This window comes from Fukomys damarensis, unplaced genomic scaffold (assembly GCF_012274545.1).
Source record: "Fukomys damarensis isolate Sample0158 unplaced genomic scaffold, DMR_v1.0_HiC HiC_scaffold_17, whole genome shotgun sequence".
NCBI classification, from domain to species: Eukaryota; Metazoa; Chordata; class Mammalia; order Rodentia; family Bathyergidae; genus Fukomys; species Fukomys damarensis.
The window spans coordinates 69132419-69146548 of NW_022900929.1; positions in this window are offsets into that span (position 1 = coordinate 69132419).

The window sequence follows — 14130 nt, forward strand, 5'->3', positions numbered from 1 at the left end:
CCAAAAGAAAGAACAAACTAAATGCAGTAAGGAAAATGGATACATATTGAGGATATACTCCTACATGAAATTAATAAGTCACACATGTATAAATACCGAATAGTTTCTCTGGTGTGAAAAACTATAATGGTACATAAGATCCTAATGATATAATTGACAATGTGAAATAGGAAGAAAAGGGCTAATGGTGGAGGGGAAGTGGGAAGGGTAGGGGAAATGTAATAAAGAAAACGAAAAAAAATGAGAAAATGAAATAATGGAAATAAAGTGTTTATAAATGGGGAGGGTAGGAGGGGTTTAAGAGAGGGCAGGGACAAGGGGGAAAAGTGAGAACCAAGACCTGTCATGTAAAGGTACAAGATCCCAATAATGAATGTAACTACTGTATACCTAAAATGCACTAATAAACTCAATGAGAAAAAAAATACTGCATCCATAGGTGAGGAGAGTATAATCATTTCTTCCTTCTGAGAAAAATTACATGTTGGCCCTAAAGTTTTCATGCTTCTGAAGATAATTCCTCTTACATTAAGCTTTATTAAAAGAGTTCTTGGCTTTGAACAATTCTAACTTGATCCTTTCTGGGATTATTTCAGATTTAGACTTTTTTTTTCCACATTGAGGAAAGTTCTGCTTAGGACTTAGATGTCCACAAAATCTAAGACTACCGCATTAGCAAGTGAAACGTGAAAAGGCATTAAAATATAGTGATGAACCCCTTTGGGGGTTGCACTTTGTACTTGTTGAATTTTGGAGGATGTGATAAAGTACTCTGCATATGTAGAAAATTCTATGCTTAACCATTTTCTCTCTTACTCCTTTTCAATTCACTGCAAGCAGCAGTCACAGTAATTAGCTAAGACACCCAGGTAAAATAATTCTGCAAGCTATCATAACCCTCAACAGGCAATGTGATTGGAAAACTATTTTTATCAACCCAATACAATATTAGCCTTTACTGAAAATCCCTACAAAGATAAGAGGAAAGGAAGACTTTCAATAAATGCTGACACATTTTGAATAGACTCACCACAATAGGAAGATTTAATAATAGGAATAATATACTAAGGCAGCCAAGTCCCTTGGAGAACACAACCTGCTGAATTCTGAGCAAGTTGCAATATTGTTATAATACCACAGAAGCAACTTCAAATTAAAAACTTTTTAAAAAGTAACCTTGAAAAAATAAACTAATCAACAATCTAACTTTATCTTATTAAAAATGGCTCTTGCAATTATCCCTGAGATTTCTTACCAAAAATGTAGCCCGTGGGATCTCATGCTTTTCAGAGTTATTTATACTGGCAATTCCTCCAAGTGGAAAATGTTTTCCAGAGTGGAATCTTGATAGTCTTGTATATACTGAGTGCGTCTCCGTCTTTCTTATGAAGTCAGTATCATATCTCTGAATAGTAACATTTGAAAAAAATTCATCTTCAATTTCCACTGAATGTTGAACATATTAAATTTATATGGCTAATACTAATTTTCCCAAATTATTTCCTCATTTTAATGACACTATGAAACTTAATCGATTTATTCCTCTACCTAGTTATGTACTACATGAGGTTAAACATGCCCAAATTTCCAAATTATTTACAGTGGAACAACGATGGCTGACTAACAGATGATGTCTTTCTTCAGTTTATTCTGTTCACATCGAGATTAGGCACTACCAAGGATCATAGACTCTTTGTCCACTTAGTAGTTCACTCAGTTCACATTTGCTGACTACGGTTTCTGTCAGGAGCTATATTCAGTGCTGTAGACTGATCAAGGAGAAGCAGAGTCCGAATGCACACCAGAATGCCAGTGTGTTTATTTCCGGGTGGAAATGTTCCTACCAGTGTCAACCTTCCAAATAGATCACTCTTCCAGTGACGAGCATCAAATCAGGGCAAAGAGAATTAGACTGTCTCGAGTAATATTTCATCCTGTCTACAGAGAAGCTTGGTGAACTCCCTGCTTTTCACAACAAAATAGATTTCTCTTAAGGTTAAATGTCCGTATCTGCTAGATATTTTCTCTCTTCCCTTTGGACTATGTTGACTAAATACTTACAAATTCTTTCTATACTTCTCTATTATCTATTAATACTTTACTCATCAATTCTTCTGAAAACGTGATTATAATACAACAGAATAAATTCCATTTCTTCTGTCTGTGGATATGTTCTAATTCCTTCAGTTAGATTTCATATCTCCAAGTATTCAAATACACCAATTACCAAAATAGCATCTCTGAAGGACTTTTATGAAGATACCTAAGACACTCATTTCAGGAGGGATTGTTTGCCTTTTAGCACTTTCATAGAACTCTGTCTCCAAATCCTTAGGCTATCTTAATGATTTCTCTAAGGTTTCTGTAGTTCCATCGTGAGTTTAACTTTTACTAGTAGAGTTACTTTTAAAATGTATAAAACATGAACTATTGATACATGTTACCACATGCATGGACCTCAAAGTCATTAGGTAAGTGAAAGATTGAATTATACATATTTCATAAAGTAATCAAAATACCCAACTTCATAAAAATAGAAGCCAGGTTACTGGCTACCAGGGGATAGAGAAGAAAGAGAGAATAAGCAATAATTTGTTAATGGGTATAGGGTTTCATTTAGGAAAATACTGTAATAACAGAAGCAGACATTGCACAGCACAGTTTATGTATTAAATGTCATTGGATCATTCACTTTAAATTTTTAATTTTATGCTACATGAATGTCACCTGAACAAAATATTCTTCAAGAATAAAAGCATGCTGGAAGATTAAAGCAGAGTAATAAATTTAACATATAAAACTTAGGAAAGTAGCATACCACATCATATGTGTGTTACATACAGACTACGCTACTCAGTTTTTTATTATTTTGATGTGAAAATAATATAGTCATAATAGGCCTAAGTGATATATTTGACTAAATATACCAGATGGGCTTTCAGCTAAAAAAGAAAATTTTGGAATGAAGAAGTAGTTACAGAGAAATGAATTTGTTTCAAGATGAGTTGGTTTTGAAGAGTTACTGATATTTAAAGGCAAAGATAATTAGAAATTCAATTTTGAAATTTTTGAAGATGTTACTACTGGCCAATATGAGAATCAAGAACAAACAGGTGATGTGTAACTACATTTCAATGAATATGTACCAGTGTAGAAATGAAAAGAAAACGAAGTATAGAAAGAAATAAAAAAGGCATTAAATAAAAATTTTTAAATAAATGTTACACTAAAGAATACAAGATTTTGAAAGGGTGAAAACAGTAAAAAGGAAATTACCAAAACAAGTTGAGAAGGTTGAGGACATTTATAAAATCAAATCAATAATCATCAGATACATTTTTATCCTGGGTTTATGAAATATAGAAAGGAATAATTTTGTATAAATAGTGAGCAGAGATATCCTATCAGTCCAGCTCACTCCTATGTCTCAAAAGTATAAGGAAGTATTTTGTACATACTAGAACATCAGTGTGATAATAATAGAGTTGAAGTATATTAGGGAGACAACTTACCAAGAGAAGTATTTCACTGATCTTTTAGATACTTGTGGATAATCTTATTTAGTAGTCATTAAAACTCATCAAGTGGCAATTTCCTAAAGGTTAGTTGCTGTGTAGAATCTGAAATTTTATCACTGAAATGTTCACAACCCTGTATACTAAACCTATCCAACTGCACGTACTTTAAATGGATCATTTTAGTTATGTGTGATTTTCCTAAAAAAAAAAAAGTACTTACAAAATATGAGTCCAGTCTACAATATTTATTTATTATTTATTTATTTATTTTGGGGGCGGGTTGAGACAGGGTCTCACTATGTAGCTGAGACTGAACTGGAACTCACTGTGTAGCCCAGGCTGGTCTCGAATACACAGTGATCCTCCTTCCTCAGCCTCCCCAGTGCTGGGATTACAGGCCTGCAACACCACACCCAGCCTAGTCCAGTATACAAGATAAAGAAGAACATATTCACTAATATTTTATCAGTTTATCAACAAGGAAGCATTGGAAAGCTGCCAATTCCACAATAGAAGATAAAAGGTGCCTACTTTTCACGTGAGAACTCTGTTTTTTCATTAGAAATAAAATACTGTCCATTTCTCTGGAGCCAAATGCTTACATTGTTTATTTTTATGAAAATATCTATCATACCCAAGTGTAAATACCTTTATTTTGTTTCTCTGTTGTTATTTTAAATAATATTCCATTTAAAAACATGATGATTACAATTCCTAAGCCTAACAATCACATAACTTCTTTTCCCCAAGAAAAATGTCTTATTTTTTTCTGCAGCACACTCTATAAATGTTTCTGTTATCATCTCTCAGGGTATTTTTAAAATATGTACTTAAGGTTGAAACTTAATAAGATAAAAGTCGTTACTGATGTATCCTCACGGGTGGAATGTGGCCCTCAATGCTCCGACTTTGAAACCTCTTCCCCAAAGTAGTAGTAATAGGAATGGGATCTTTAGGAGCCAATGACTTCTTGAGGGTAGAGCAGTCAGGGAGGAGTGACTGTCTGAAGGAAGTGCCTCGTCTCCGTGCTCTTCCTCAACATGAGGACGTGGTCTGTCTTTCACCACGTGAAGATGTAGCAAAAAGGTGCCATCTTGGAAGCAGAAAGAAGCCATCGTTAGCCGAATGTGCTAGTGCCTTAATGTGGGTCTCCCCAACCTCCAGAAATAAAACATCTCACATCCCATTATTTACAAATGGCCCAATCTGTGGTGTCTCATTGTATGAGAAGCAAGGGTCTGAGACCAAAGTGCTCTTTAGTCAAACAGACATTTTTTTTTTCCTTTTTCTACAAATACAGGACAGTGAATACACAATGACTGGTGTCACAGTTTAGTGCCACTGCCTTGGTTTGTTCTAAGACAGCATCGCTTTTTCTGCCATAATTGTAGATACCCACACAGTGAAAGGCAAAGGTGCCTCCATGTTATTATGAAAATAGTTTTGAACTCACAGACCCCAGAAATTTTCTCAGGGGAACACAATTTTTCACTGACCACAGTTTCAAAATCCCTATGAAAAAGGATTGAAAGAGAAACTCATGCCTAGTATATTATTTTCCACAGTTGCAGGTGTTTTTGTTGAAACTACATGGAATGAGGTTAGGATACTGAGGACAGCTACAAGTTTTGTGAAATAACTGTGTGTATAATAAAAACGGGAGCTAAACAAGATCTTTTAAATTCAATTAGTATATTAAAGCACAAGCTGAGTTAGAAGTTGTTTGTGATATAATGAATCAACACCGGAGAGCTTACAATTTAGCAATAAAAATGTCAAGTATAGCAGGAAAACATGGTGGAGGAAAGGACACTTTCCTAAAATCAACCTTCAAGGTGTGACTTTTTAAAGAATGGCCAGTGTGGTATGAATGTTGTTTGATTTTGACAATCATTTTTTCTTTAAATTCACACAGTGTGGTCAAATACTGGACAATTGCTCATAAGTACTCTTTACCCTTTTTGTACCATACTAATAAGATATAAAGTCCTATAAATTATAAAGAACATACTTAAGATACTTGTGAAATATGCTCAGATTGATTGATTGATTGATTGATTGAGACAAGGCCTTGCTGTGTAGTTCACTATGTCATTGCACGTACTATGTAGCCCAGGCTGGGCCCTCCTGCCTCGGCCTCCTGAATGTTACAAGTACAGGTATATTCCACCATGCCTGGCGGAACTCAGATATTTAATATTCTGTAATAGGAAAAATATTGTAGTAGGTTATTTTGAAAAATTACTATTTTGTGCTAACCTTAGTAAATAAATGTTTTATATAAAAGCTTTTATCAAGCCCAGAGAATTATCTTAGGATATGTTTGTCTGTAGCCCCAGTTACTATCATTTTCATCTTCAAGAGTAATGAAAGGGTCTCATAACATTTTAGATCACTATTCCGCATTTCACTATTACTATTTAGCCTATCAAAATCAGAAAACTTCCACATTTTATCTGAGTTACTGAAAACTCCCATGAGGTAAGAAAAGTTTACTTTTCAAGGTCATTAGAGAGAAAAGCACAATTCCACAATCACAAATGTGCCTCTGATTTCTTTCCTTTTTTCTATACAACTTATCATTTACATTATTCAAACAAGAGGCAAATATTTTCTGATATTTTTGTATGCATAAAATAATCTCTAAATAATATAAAATATTAGCCAATTCCTGACAATCATTATTTTTGATAACAGAGTACATATTTGCCTTATTACTCATTTTCAGTGAAAGTAATTATTCAAACGATTGCCTCAAGTTCCCTTTACACACAAAAATATGAAGTACATTCTTCATGCAAGTACTGTTACTTGCAGTTAAACAATGTGCTAGATGAAAGGCTGCTATAAATTATTGCTTCCCTTTTCATTTGGAGATGAAATTTACTTTCTTTCTCCATGAAACTTGGCTGCTCTCAGTGATGGGCTCAACTAATCCATTGTGTTGGAAGTGACACAACATAATCTCTGGGGCCAGGTCATGAAAATTTGCAGCTTCATCTCTGATCTGTTGAGATATCTGCTGTAGAAAACAAGTTGCCAAGCATGAAAACACTAAGCACCCTCACTAGAAAGCTCTGATGGAAAAGAATCAAGTATCTGTCACCCCATTTGATGGCCCCAGATTAGGCAATGGCCAGTACTTTGGTAGTGTTGTGAACACACCATTGGGAAGTGCGCCTTCCTGCTGAGTTACCCCATCAGGGTTGAGTTGAGCAGCTGTTGGAGAAATCACAGGAAATCAATCTCTTACAAACGGCCCCCACAGTAGTTTTGTCAACATAATATGAGCTTGTACCTTTCAGAAACTAAGTATGGTAGTTTGTTGTAGCACAGAAACAGATCACTGGAACATAAATATTTTGTCCCTTTCATTCTTGAACACACTCAATAGAAATAAAGACACTAAATATCACTAGAATGACTATCAGGCATAAATCTATAGTCAGTGCTCTTTCTGAAATATGAATGATTTTCTTTACCCTTACCAAGTGCTACATGCCTCTACTTGGACTAACAGCAGGTCATGTGGTTCTCTATAGCCAGCCACGTGTAGATCTGTACAATGCTAGGACTGAGGGCAAGGACTGTAGGCTCGCTATTACAGTGGTGGTGGCCAGGACTAAAGGTCCCGCCCAGCATTAGTGTTTGAAGAAATGCCTACCAAACACCTGATGACACCACTCCCAAGGTCAGAGTAGCCTCACGAAGAGTATCCCTCCCACTTCTGTGCCTACCATACTCACTAGGAGCACAAGAGAATCCCCTCCATTGAATGGTACCTGGAGTCATAGGGACCCCTCCACCATATGCAATTAATTAAAACCAAAGAAGCCCTAGAGAGATGACATTATGATGCCCAGTTGCAATCAAAGTCAACAGTGAATTCCAAATTTATAACTCAACCCACATCTTTTAGAGAAAGATATTTACTATGGCAGTCACCTCATAAAATGTTAGAGATAACTGATTCATCAGATATGCAAATATCCATGTAGGATCAAAAGAAATATGGAAGAAGAAAAGGTAATATGGTGCCTCCAGAGGAACAAAATAACTCTCTAGAAATAGATCCCAAAGAAATCAATACTGACAAGCATCTGGTAAAAAATGTAAACAAATGATTCCAAGGATTTCAATAAGTATCAATAAAATATAGACAAGAAAGTATAATGAAATTAGGAAAACAACTGTTGATATAAATAAAAAATCAGCAATGAGACTGAGATCTGGAAAAAAATAACCAAAGAGTAATCTTGGAAATGAAAGCTCATGTGGTATTTATATAGAATGGGGTATCACTCTGTCACAAAGAAGAGTAAATTTGAGTCATTTGTAGGAAAATGCTTACTGACATGAATCAAACACACAAGATTAACTATCCAAAAGAACAATCAATAATGTGGTACATTCAAGAAGCTATCTGTGCTAGGAGAGACAAAGCAGACTGAAAATGAAAGGATAAAAAAGACATTCCATGTAAACTGAAGCCAAAAGGGAAGAGGCTATTCTTGTATCAGACAAAATAGTCTTAATGAGCACAACTAATTTTATAAAACAAATATTAGAGCTAAGGGAAGTAATAGGATCTAATATAATAACAGTTGGAGATTTTATCACCACATTTTCATCAATGGATGGTCCATACGTACACAAAAAGATATCAAATAACATATATTAGAGTTAAATTGTGCTACAGAACATATGCACCTAACAGATACTTGTAAAAAATTTCATCTCACAACTAATTTTATAAAACAAATATTAGAGCTAAGGGAAGTAATAGGATCTAATATAATAACAGTTGGAGATTTTATCACCACATTTTCATCAATGGATGGTCCATACGTACACAAAAAGATATCAAATAACATATATTAGAGTTAAATTGTGCTACAGAACATATGCACCTAACAGATACTTGTAAAAAATTTCATCTCACACAAAGAATACATTCTTCTTATCGGCATACAGAACATTTTCTGAAATAGGCCATGTGTTAGGCCACAAGACAAGTTTCAACAATGTTAAAACATTAAATGCTATCATGTATTTTTTCTGACCACAATGACATAAAGCTAAGTATAACAAATGAAACTTCAGAAATTATACAGATACTTAACAAAATGTGACTTAATGGATAATGGCTCCACAAAGGAATCACATGAAAAATTTAAAAATTTCTGGAAACAGGGACAAGGACTTAGCTCAGTGGTGCTGCCACCTGCTTTGCAAGCATAAGGTCCCAAATTCGATTAACGGTACCAAAAATATAATTTTTTTAAAAAATCTGGAAACAAAAGAAAATAGAAATAAAATTTACCAAAACTTATGGAATACAGGAAAAACAATACTAAGAAAGACATTTATAGCAATCAATGTCCACATTAAAAAATAGGAAGATTTCAAGTAAACAATGCAATGATGTATTTTAAAGACTTGGAGGGCCAGGCATTGGGAATTTGGCTCAGTGGTTCCACTGCCTGCCTTGCAAGCAAAGGGCCGGAGTTAGATCCCTGGGGCCACCAAAAAAAAAAAGACTTGGAAAAACAAGAACAAACCAAACTCAAGTTACTACAAGGAAAGAAATAAAAGATCAGGATAGCAATAAATAAAATATAGACTAAGAAATGCAAAATATCAAAGAAATAGAATTGAAAATATATTTTTAAGAATCAACAAGCCGCTAGCTATTTATTTAAAAAATAGAGGCCTAAATAAATAAATTAGAAACAAAAAGGAAGACTTTACTATTGATAGCACAGAAATATTATTAGAGGCTATTGCAAACGACTACACATCAATAAATTGGAAAATCATTTCTAAACATGTATGACTGGAAAATCTGAATAAATCAATAATTAATGATAAGATTGAATCAGTAATAAAAAGTCTCCCATTAAAGAAAAACCTGGAGAGGACAGTTTCAATGCTGAATTATACCACATATCAATTTTTTTGTTGATATAAATTATTTTAAAACTACTACAAAAAATTAAAAAAGAGAAAATTCTTCCATTTTCATTCTAAAAGACTAGAATTTTCTTGATACCAAAACTGACCAAAAAAAGGAAGTAAGGAAAGGAGTGAGGGAGGAAAGAAAGGAAAGAAAGAAATCTATAAACCATTATCACTAATGAACAGAGAAATAAAAATTCTTAATGTAAGCAAATAGATTCCAATAGCGTATCAAAAAAAATTACTCATTATTATCAAGTGTGATTTTTCCCCAAGGATGCAAGAGGAGCTCAACACAAATAAGTAATGTAATATATCACATCAACAAAACAAAGGAAAAAATCACTTGAATATGTCAATAGATGAGAAAAAGGTATTTGAAAATAGTCAATATATTTTCATGGTTAAAATTGCTGAACATTTTAGGTATGGGAGGAACATACTTCAACATAATACACATTATGTATAACAAACTCTCACCCAACAAAAGCTTTTCTTCTAAAATCTGCAACAAGACAAGAATAAGAATAGCCATGCTCACTAATTCCATTCACCATAGTACTAGAAGTCCTGACCGGAGCAATTAAGTAAGAAAAATGAACTACATTTGATTAGGAAAACGGGGAGTGAAATTACTCTTGTTTGTAGATTATAATATTCTGTCTATAAAAAAACCTAAGGACTACACCAAAAGATTCCTGGAATTGAGAAGCCAGTTCAATAAAACTGCTTGATCCAAATCAGCATGCAAAAACCACTAAATTTTTAGATAAATTATAACAACGTTACTGAGGAAGAAAGCATGAAAGGAATCCAGGCCTGAGCAATAGTGCAGAATGTCCACAGGCCATGGGAGACACTACTCTCAGAAATGACGAACTCCAGTTAAGTTGGGACAAGGCTCACAGAGCAGCTGGTGTCCAGGTACAGGACCTCAGAGGCACCAACTGAGTCTATGGGACATATGACATCTTAAAGAGCCAAGAATTGGCTGGTTGCATCAGCCAACAAAATTACTGAGCTTTCAAATTCTTCCAGAAAACCTAAGAAAAGTCAACAGCCTCGCCTACTTCTGTGCTCTACTTCTGGGGAAATGCTGCAGCCCTACTGCCCAACCCAGTCACATTCTTAGGAAGAAATGAAAGGGAAGAAATTGGAAAGAATACATACTTTTAAAAAGAGAATGAATCATCCAAAATAAACATTTTAAATAGAAGTTTCAGAGATCAATTTGCTAGATTAACATATCTTTATTACAGCTCAGGAGGATGGATCCATAAGGTTTGGATGAATTGTGTAAAAGAACATCTAAAAGCACCCCTACTGCTTTTCCTCTAGATCACCAACCAAAAGTAAGCTCCACTGACAGGAAATAAGTTCTCCTCATCAACATTCTAGACTCAGAAATCAGCATCTGGTGTGGACGCAATAATCAGTGACGTGAGAGGAAAGCAAGGGGCTCAGATAAAGAGATCTGAAAACGGAAGCAGAGGGTGGAGTGATGTGCTTCGGCAGCGGAGACAGGAAGAAGAGAGGAGGAAGGCACATGGTCCCACAGCCTGGAGGAAACACAGACCAGGTTCTCCCTTAGAAATTCCAGAAGGAGCGCGGCTCAGACTTTGTGTTTGGTCCATGTCTCCATGTGGGAAGCCCGACCCTAAATATGTGTTTTTGCCACTAAATGTGTAACTCTGTAACTTATTTGTAAATTTTTAACTTACTGCAGGAACAAGAAGAAAGAAATATAGATTTTGAGTGACGGCATTGATGAATGCCTACCTTGGGAACTTCCAGTAATCTAAAGTACTTTACATATTAATACTGCCAGTGAATGAAGGTTTTTGATTATATTTCATGATTAATAGTATACCAATCCAAGGGCACTGCTATTTTTTAATCATTTAAATAATTACAGCATGTGGAATATGTATAGTTTACTCTTGCAAATGAAAGCAGAAAGCAAAATTTGGCTAATCTTACTCTTTGGTATTTGAGTTAGTATCAAGAGTACACCATTTGACCCAGCCATCCCTCTTCTGGATATCTCACCAAAAGAATCAAAAGAATAATAACACAGTGATATATGCTCACCCATGTTTATAGGGGCACAGTTTGTAATAGCTAAAACTTGAAAACAGCCCAATTGTCCATCAGTTGGAGACTGGATAAAGAAGATGTAGTTTTTTCTATCAAATGGAGTACTACTCAGCCATAAAGAATGATAAACTAAAGTCATTCATAAGAAAATGGATGCATATTGAGGCCATATTCTCAAGTGAAATAAGTAAGACACATGCGTAAATACTGAATAGTTTCTCTGGTGTGAAAAACTAAAAGTGTAAATAAGATCCAAATTGTATAACTGACAATGTGAAATAGGAAGAAAATAGGTTAGAAAATAGGAAGAAACATGTTAAAGGTGTTGGGGAAGTGGTAAGGGTAGGGGAAAGGAAATAAGGGAAAAGAAAAAAAATTTGAGAAAAGGAAAAAAGTAGAAACAAAGTCTTTGAAACAGGGGAGGAGAGAGGAGTGAAGGAAGAGCAGAGGTATGGGGAAAAAATGAGAACGAAGACCTGTCATGTAAAGGTACAAGATCCCAATGATAAATGTAACTGTACTATATATTTTTAAAGTACCAATAAACTCAATGAAAAAATAAAGAAATGTGATATTAAACAGAAATCCAATTCTATATAATGAAATGAAGAGTACTGGAAATAGCATAAATAAAGATAAATAGAATAAAAAAGAGTACACACTTGTTGGGACTATGGCTTTTATATACCCTAATAAAATGTTCAATAACTTCAAAAGAGTTGCCAATATTTTGTATTTATCACACTAAAGCTTCTTTATATTTTTCAGAAAGTACTTAAAACATCATAAGGAAAGATTTTTATTAAGCTCATATACTCATTTGTAAGTGCACAGTCTTGCCAAAAGACAACTCAATATATTAATTCCAAAACAACAAGATTAATCTAAGAATTTAATAATCACTTGATGTACTCCCCAAACATCCCTTCTTGTAAGAAGCTCTGAAATGAAATGTTCATTGAAAAATCACTGTATACTTGTCAGAAAGTCTAGAGAAATAAGACTTTCAAAGTTGAAGATTAAAGAATTAACTAATCCAACCAGTGTTAACGAATGAATAATTAATGGGACTAAAGGATTCATTAAATCCTAATATATGCCGATGGTAAAGTATGAGTCCATTTATAAGCATCCAATTTATTGCAACCCTCAAACCCTGTATAAAGATGGTACATTTTTTCTACAAAATGATTTCTCTTCATGTGACCATAATTTTCAATATACTGATTCCTCATCCCAATTGATGGTGCTGGAATGACAAAAATTTTATCTAAATAAAATTCATAGTCCAAAGCCAGTCGAGATCTTCATGTTTACCTCAGACAGTTCATACATTGCTTATTCTCAGGCTCCACTAGTGTTCTTGCCTCTTCACTCTCTTGGTTTTGTCCTACTTTAAAGTTAGTTGCACCTCAGAATTGAAGATGACACAGCTATCATACAAAATGTTCCTGGTAATTTTAAGTGACAGTCTAATGGAAAGACCCGTCTCCCCTGCAAGAGTAGTGATGAGACAAATGCGTGCGCACAGAATTCAGAATCAATTTATTTATTAACGTTTCTCCTAGGGCCAGTAATTCCACAGTGTTCACTTGTCAATTAACCCTGAGTGTTGGCCTGTGTCAATTTGTTTAGCTGCTACCCTTCCTGGATATGTGGCAGGTTTTATTCTTTTAAAAAGAACAGTGGGAAGGTAGAGAAGCGATGGGAAAGGGAGGCAAAAAATCATTATTCCTAAATGATCTTTTTAGTTTTCTGAAAATACATTTAGTGAGACCTACATTCTAATAGGATGTTTGCTACGCCAATATTAACGCATTAGTATAATATTATTTTTCTACTAAAATAATCTGCTTACTAATCTATCACCGATGTTCAAGAAGGGTAGGGATTAGAAATACTAAAAGAAATAACATTATATATATATATATATATATATGTATAATATATATTCGTGTAAGTGGTTATAAAAGGTTACCAAAGCTTAGTTATTTAACTTTATTATTTAATTCCAAGAAGCATTACTAAGTATCCACTCTTCAGCAGTAAATTAATGACTCTGGGTATATTGATATTTAAAAAAATAGACCTACCCATTCTTTAATATATTATTCAATTTTTATACATATACTTAAGTATTTATTGAAAGGAAAGTTTCTCACCATAGTTTATATAACCAAGGAAGATGATTCAAAAAATGTTGTTATTCTAAATCTACAATTACGAACATTTTACTTTTTTATCCATAGTGATAGATGGGACAATTATTTTTTTCTCTAGTAGCTGAAAAAAATAATTTGAAGAACACTACTAAATTTTCAATTGTTAAGTATTTCATAATGTAAAAATTACAAGAACAACCAAGAACATATTATCTATACTGTAAAATAAATTCTGAAAAAAGTTATAAACTTTTTGTTTTTATAAATTTAAATATAATGTAAAACAATGTGTAGTTTGGCAATATTAGTATAGATGTAAAGAAAAATCTTTTAACTTTCTATGTGAAAAACATTGAGTCATAATAGTACTGTACTTTAGTATTTTTGTGCTATTG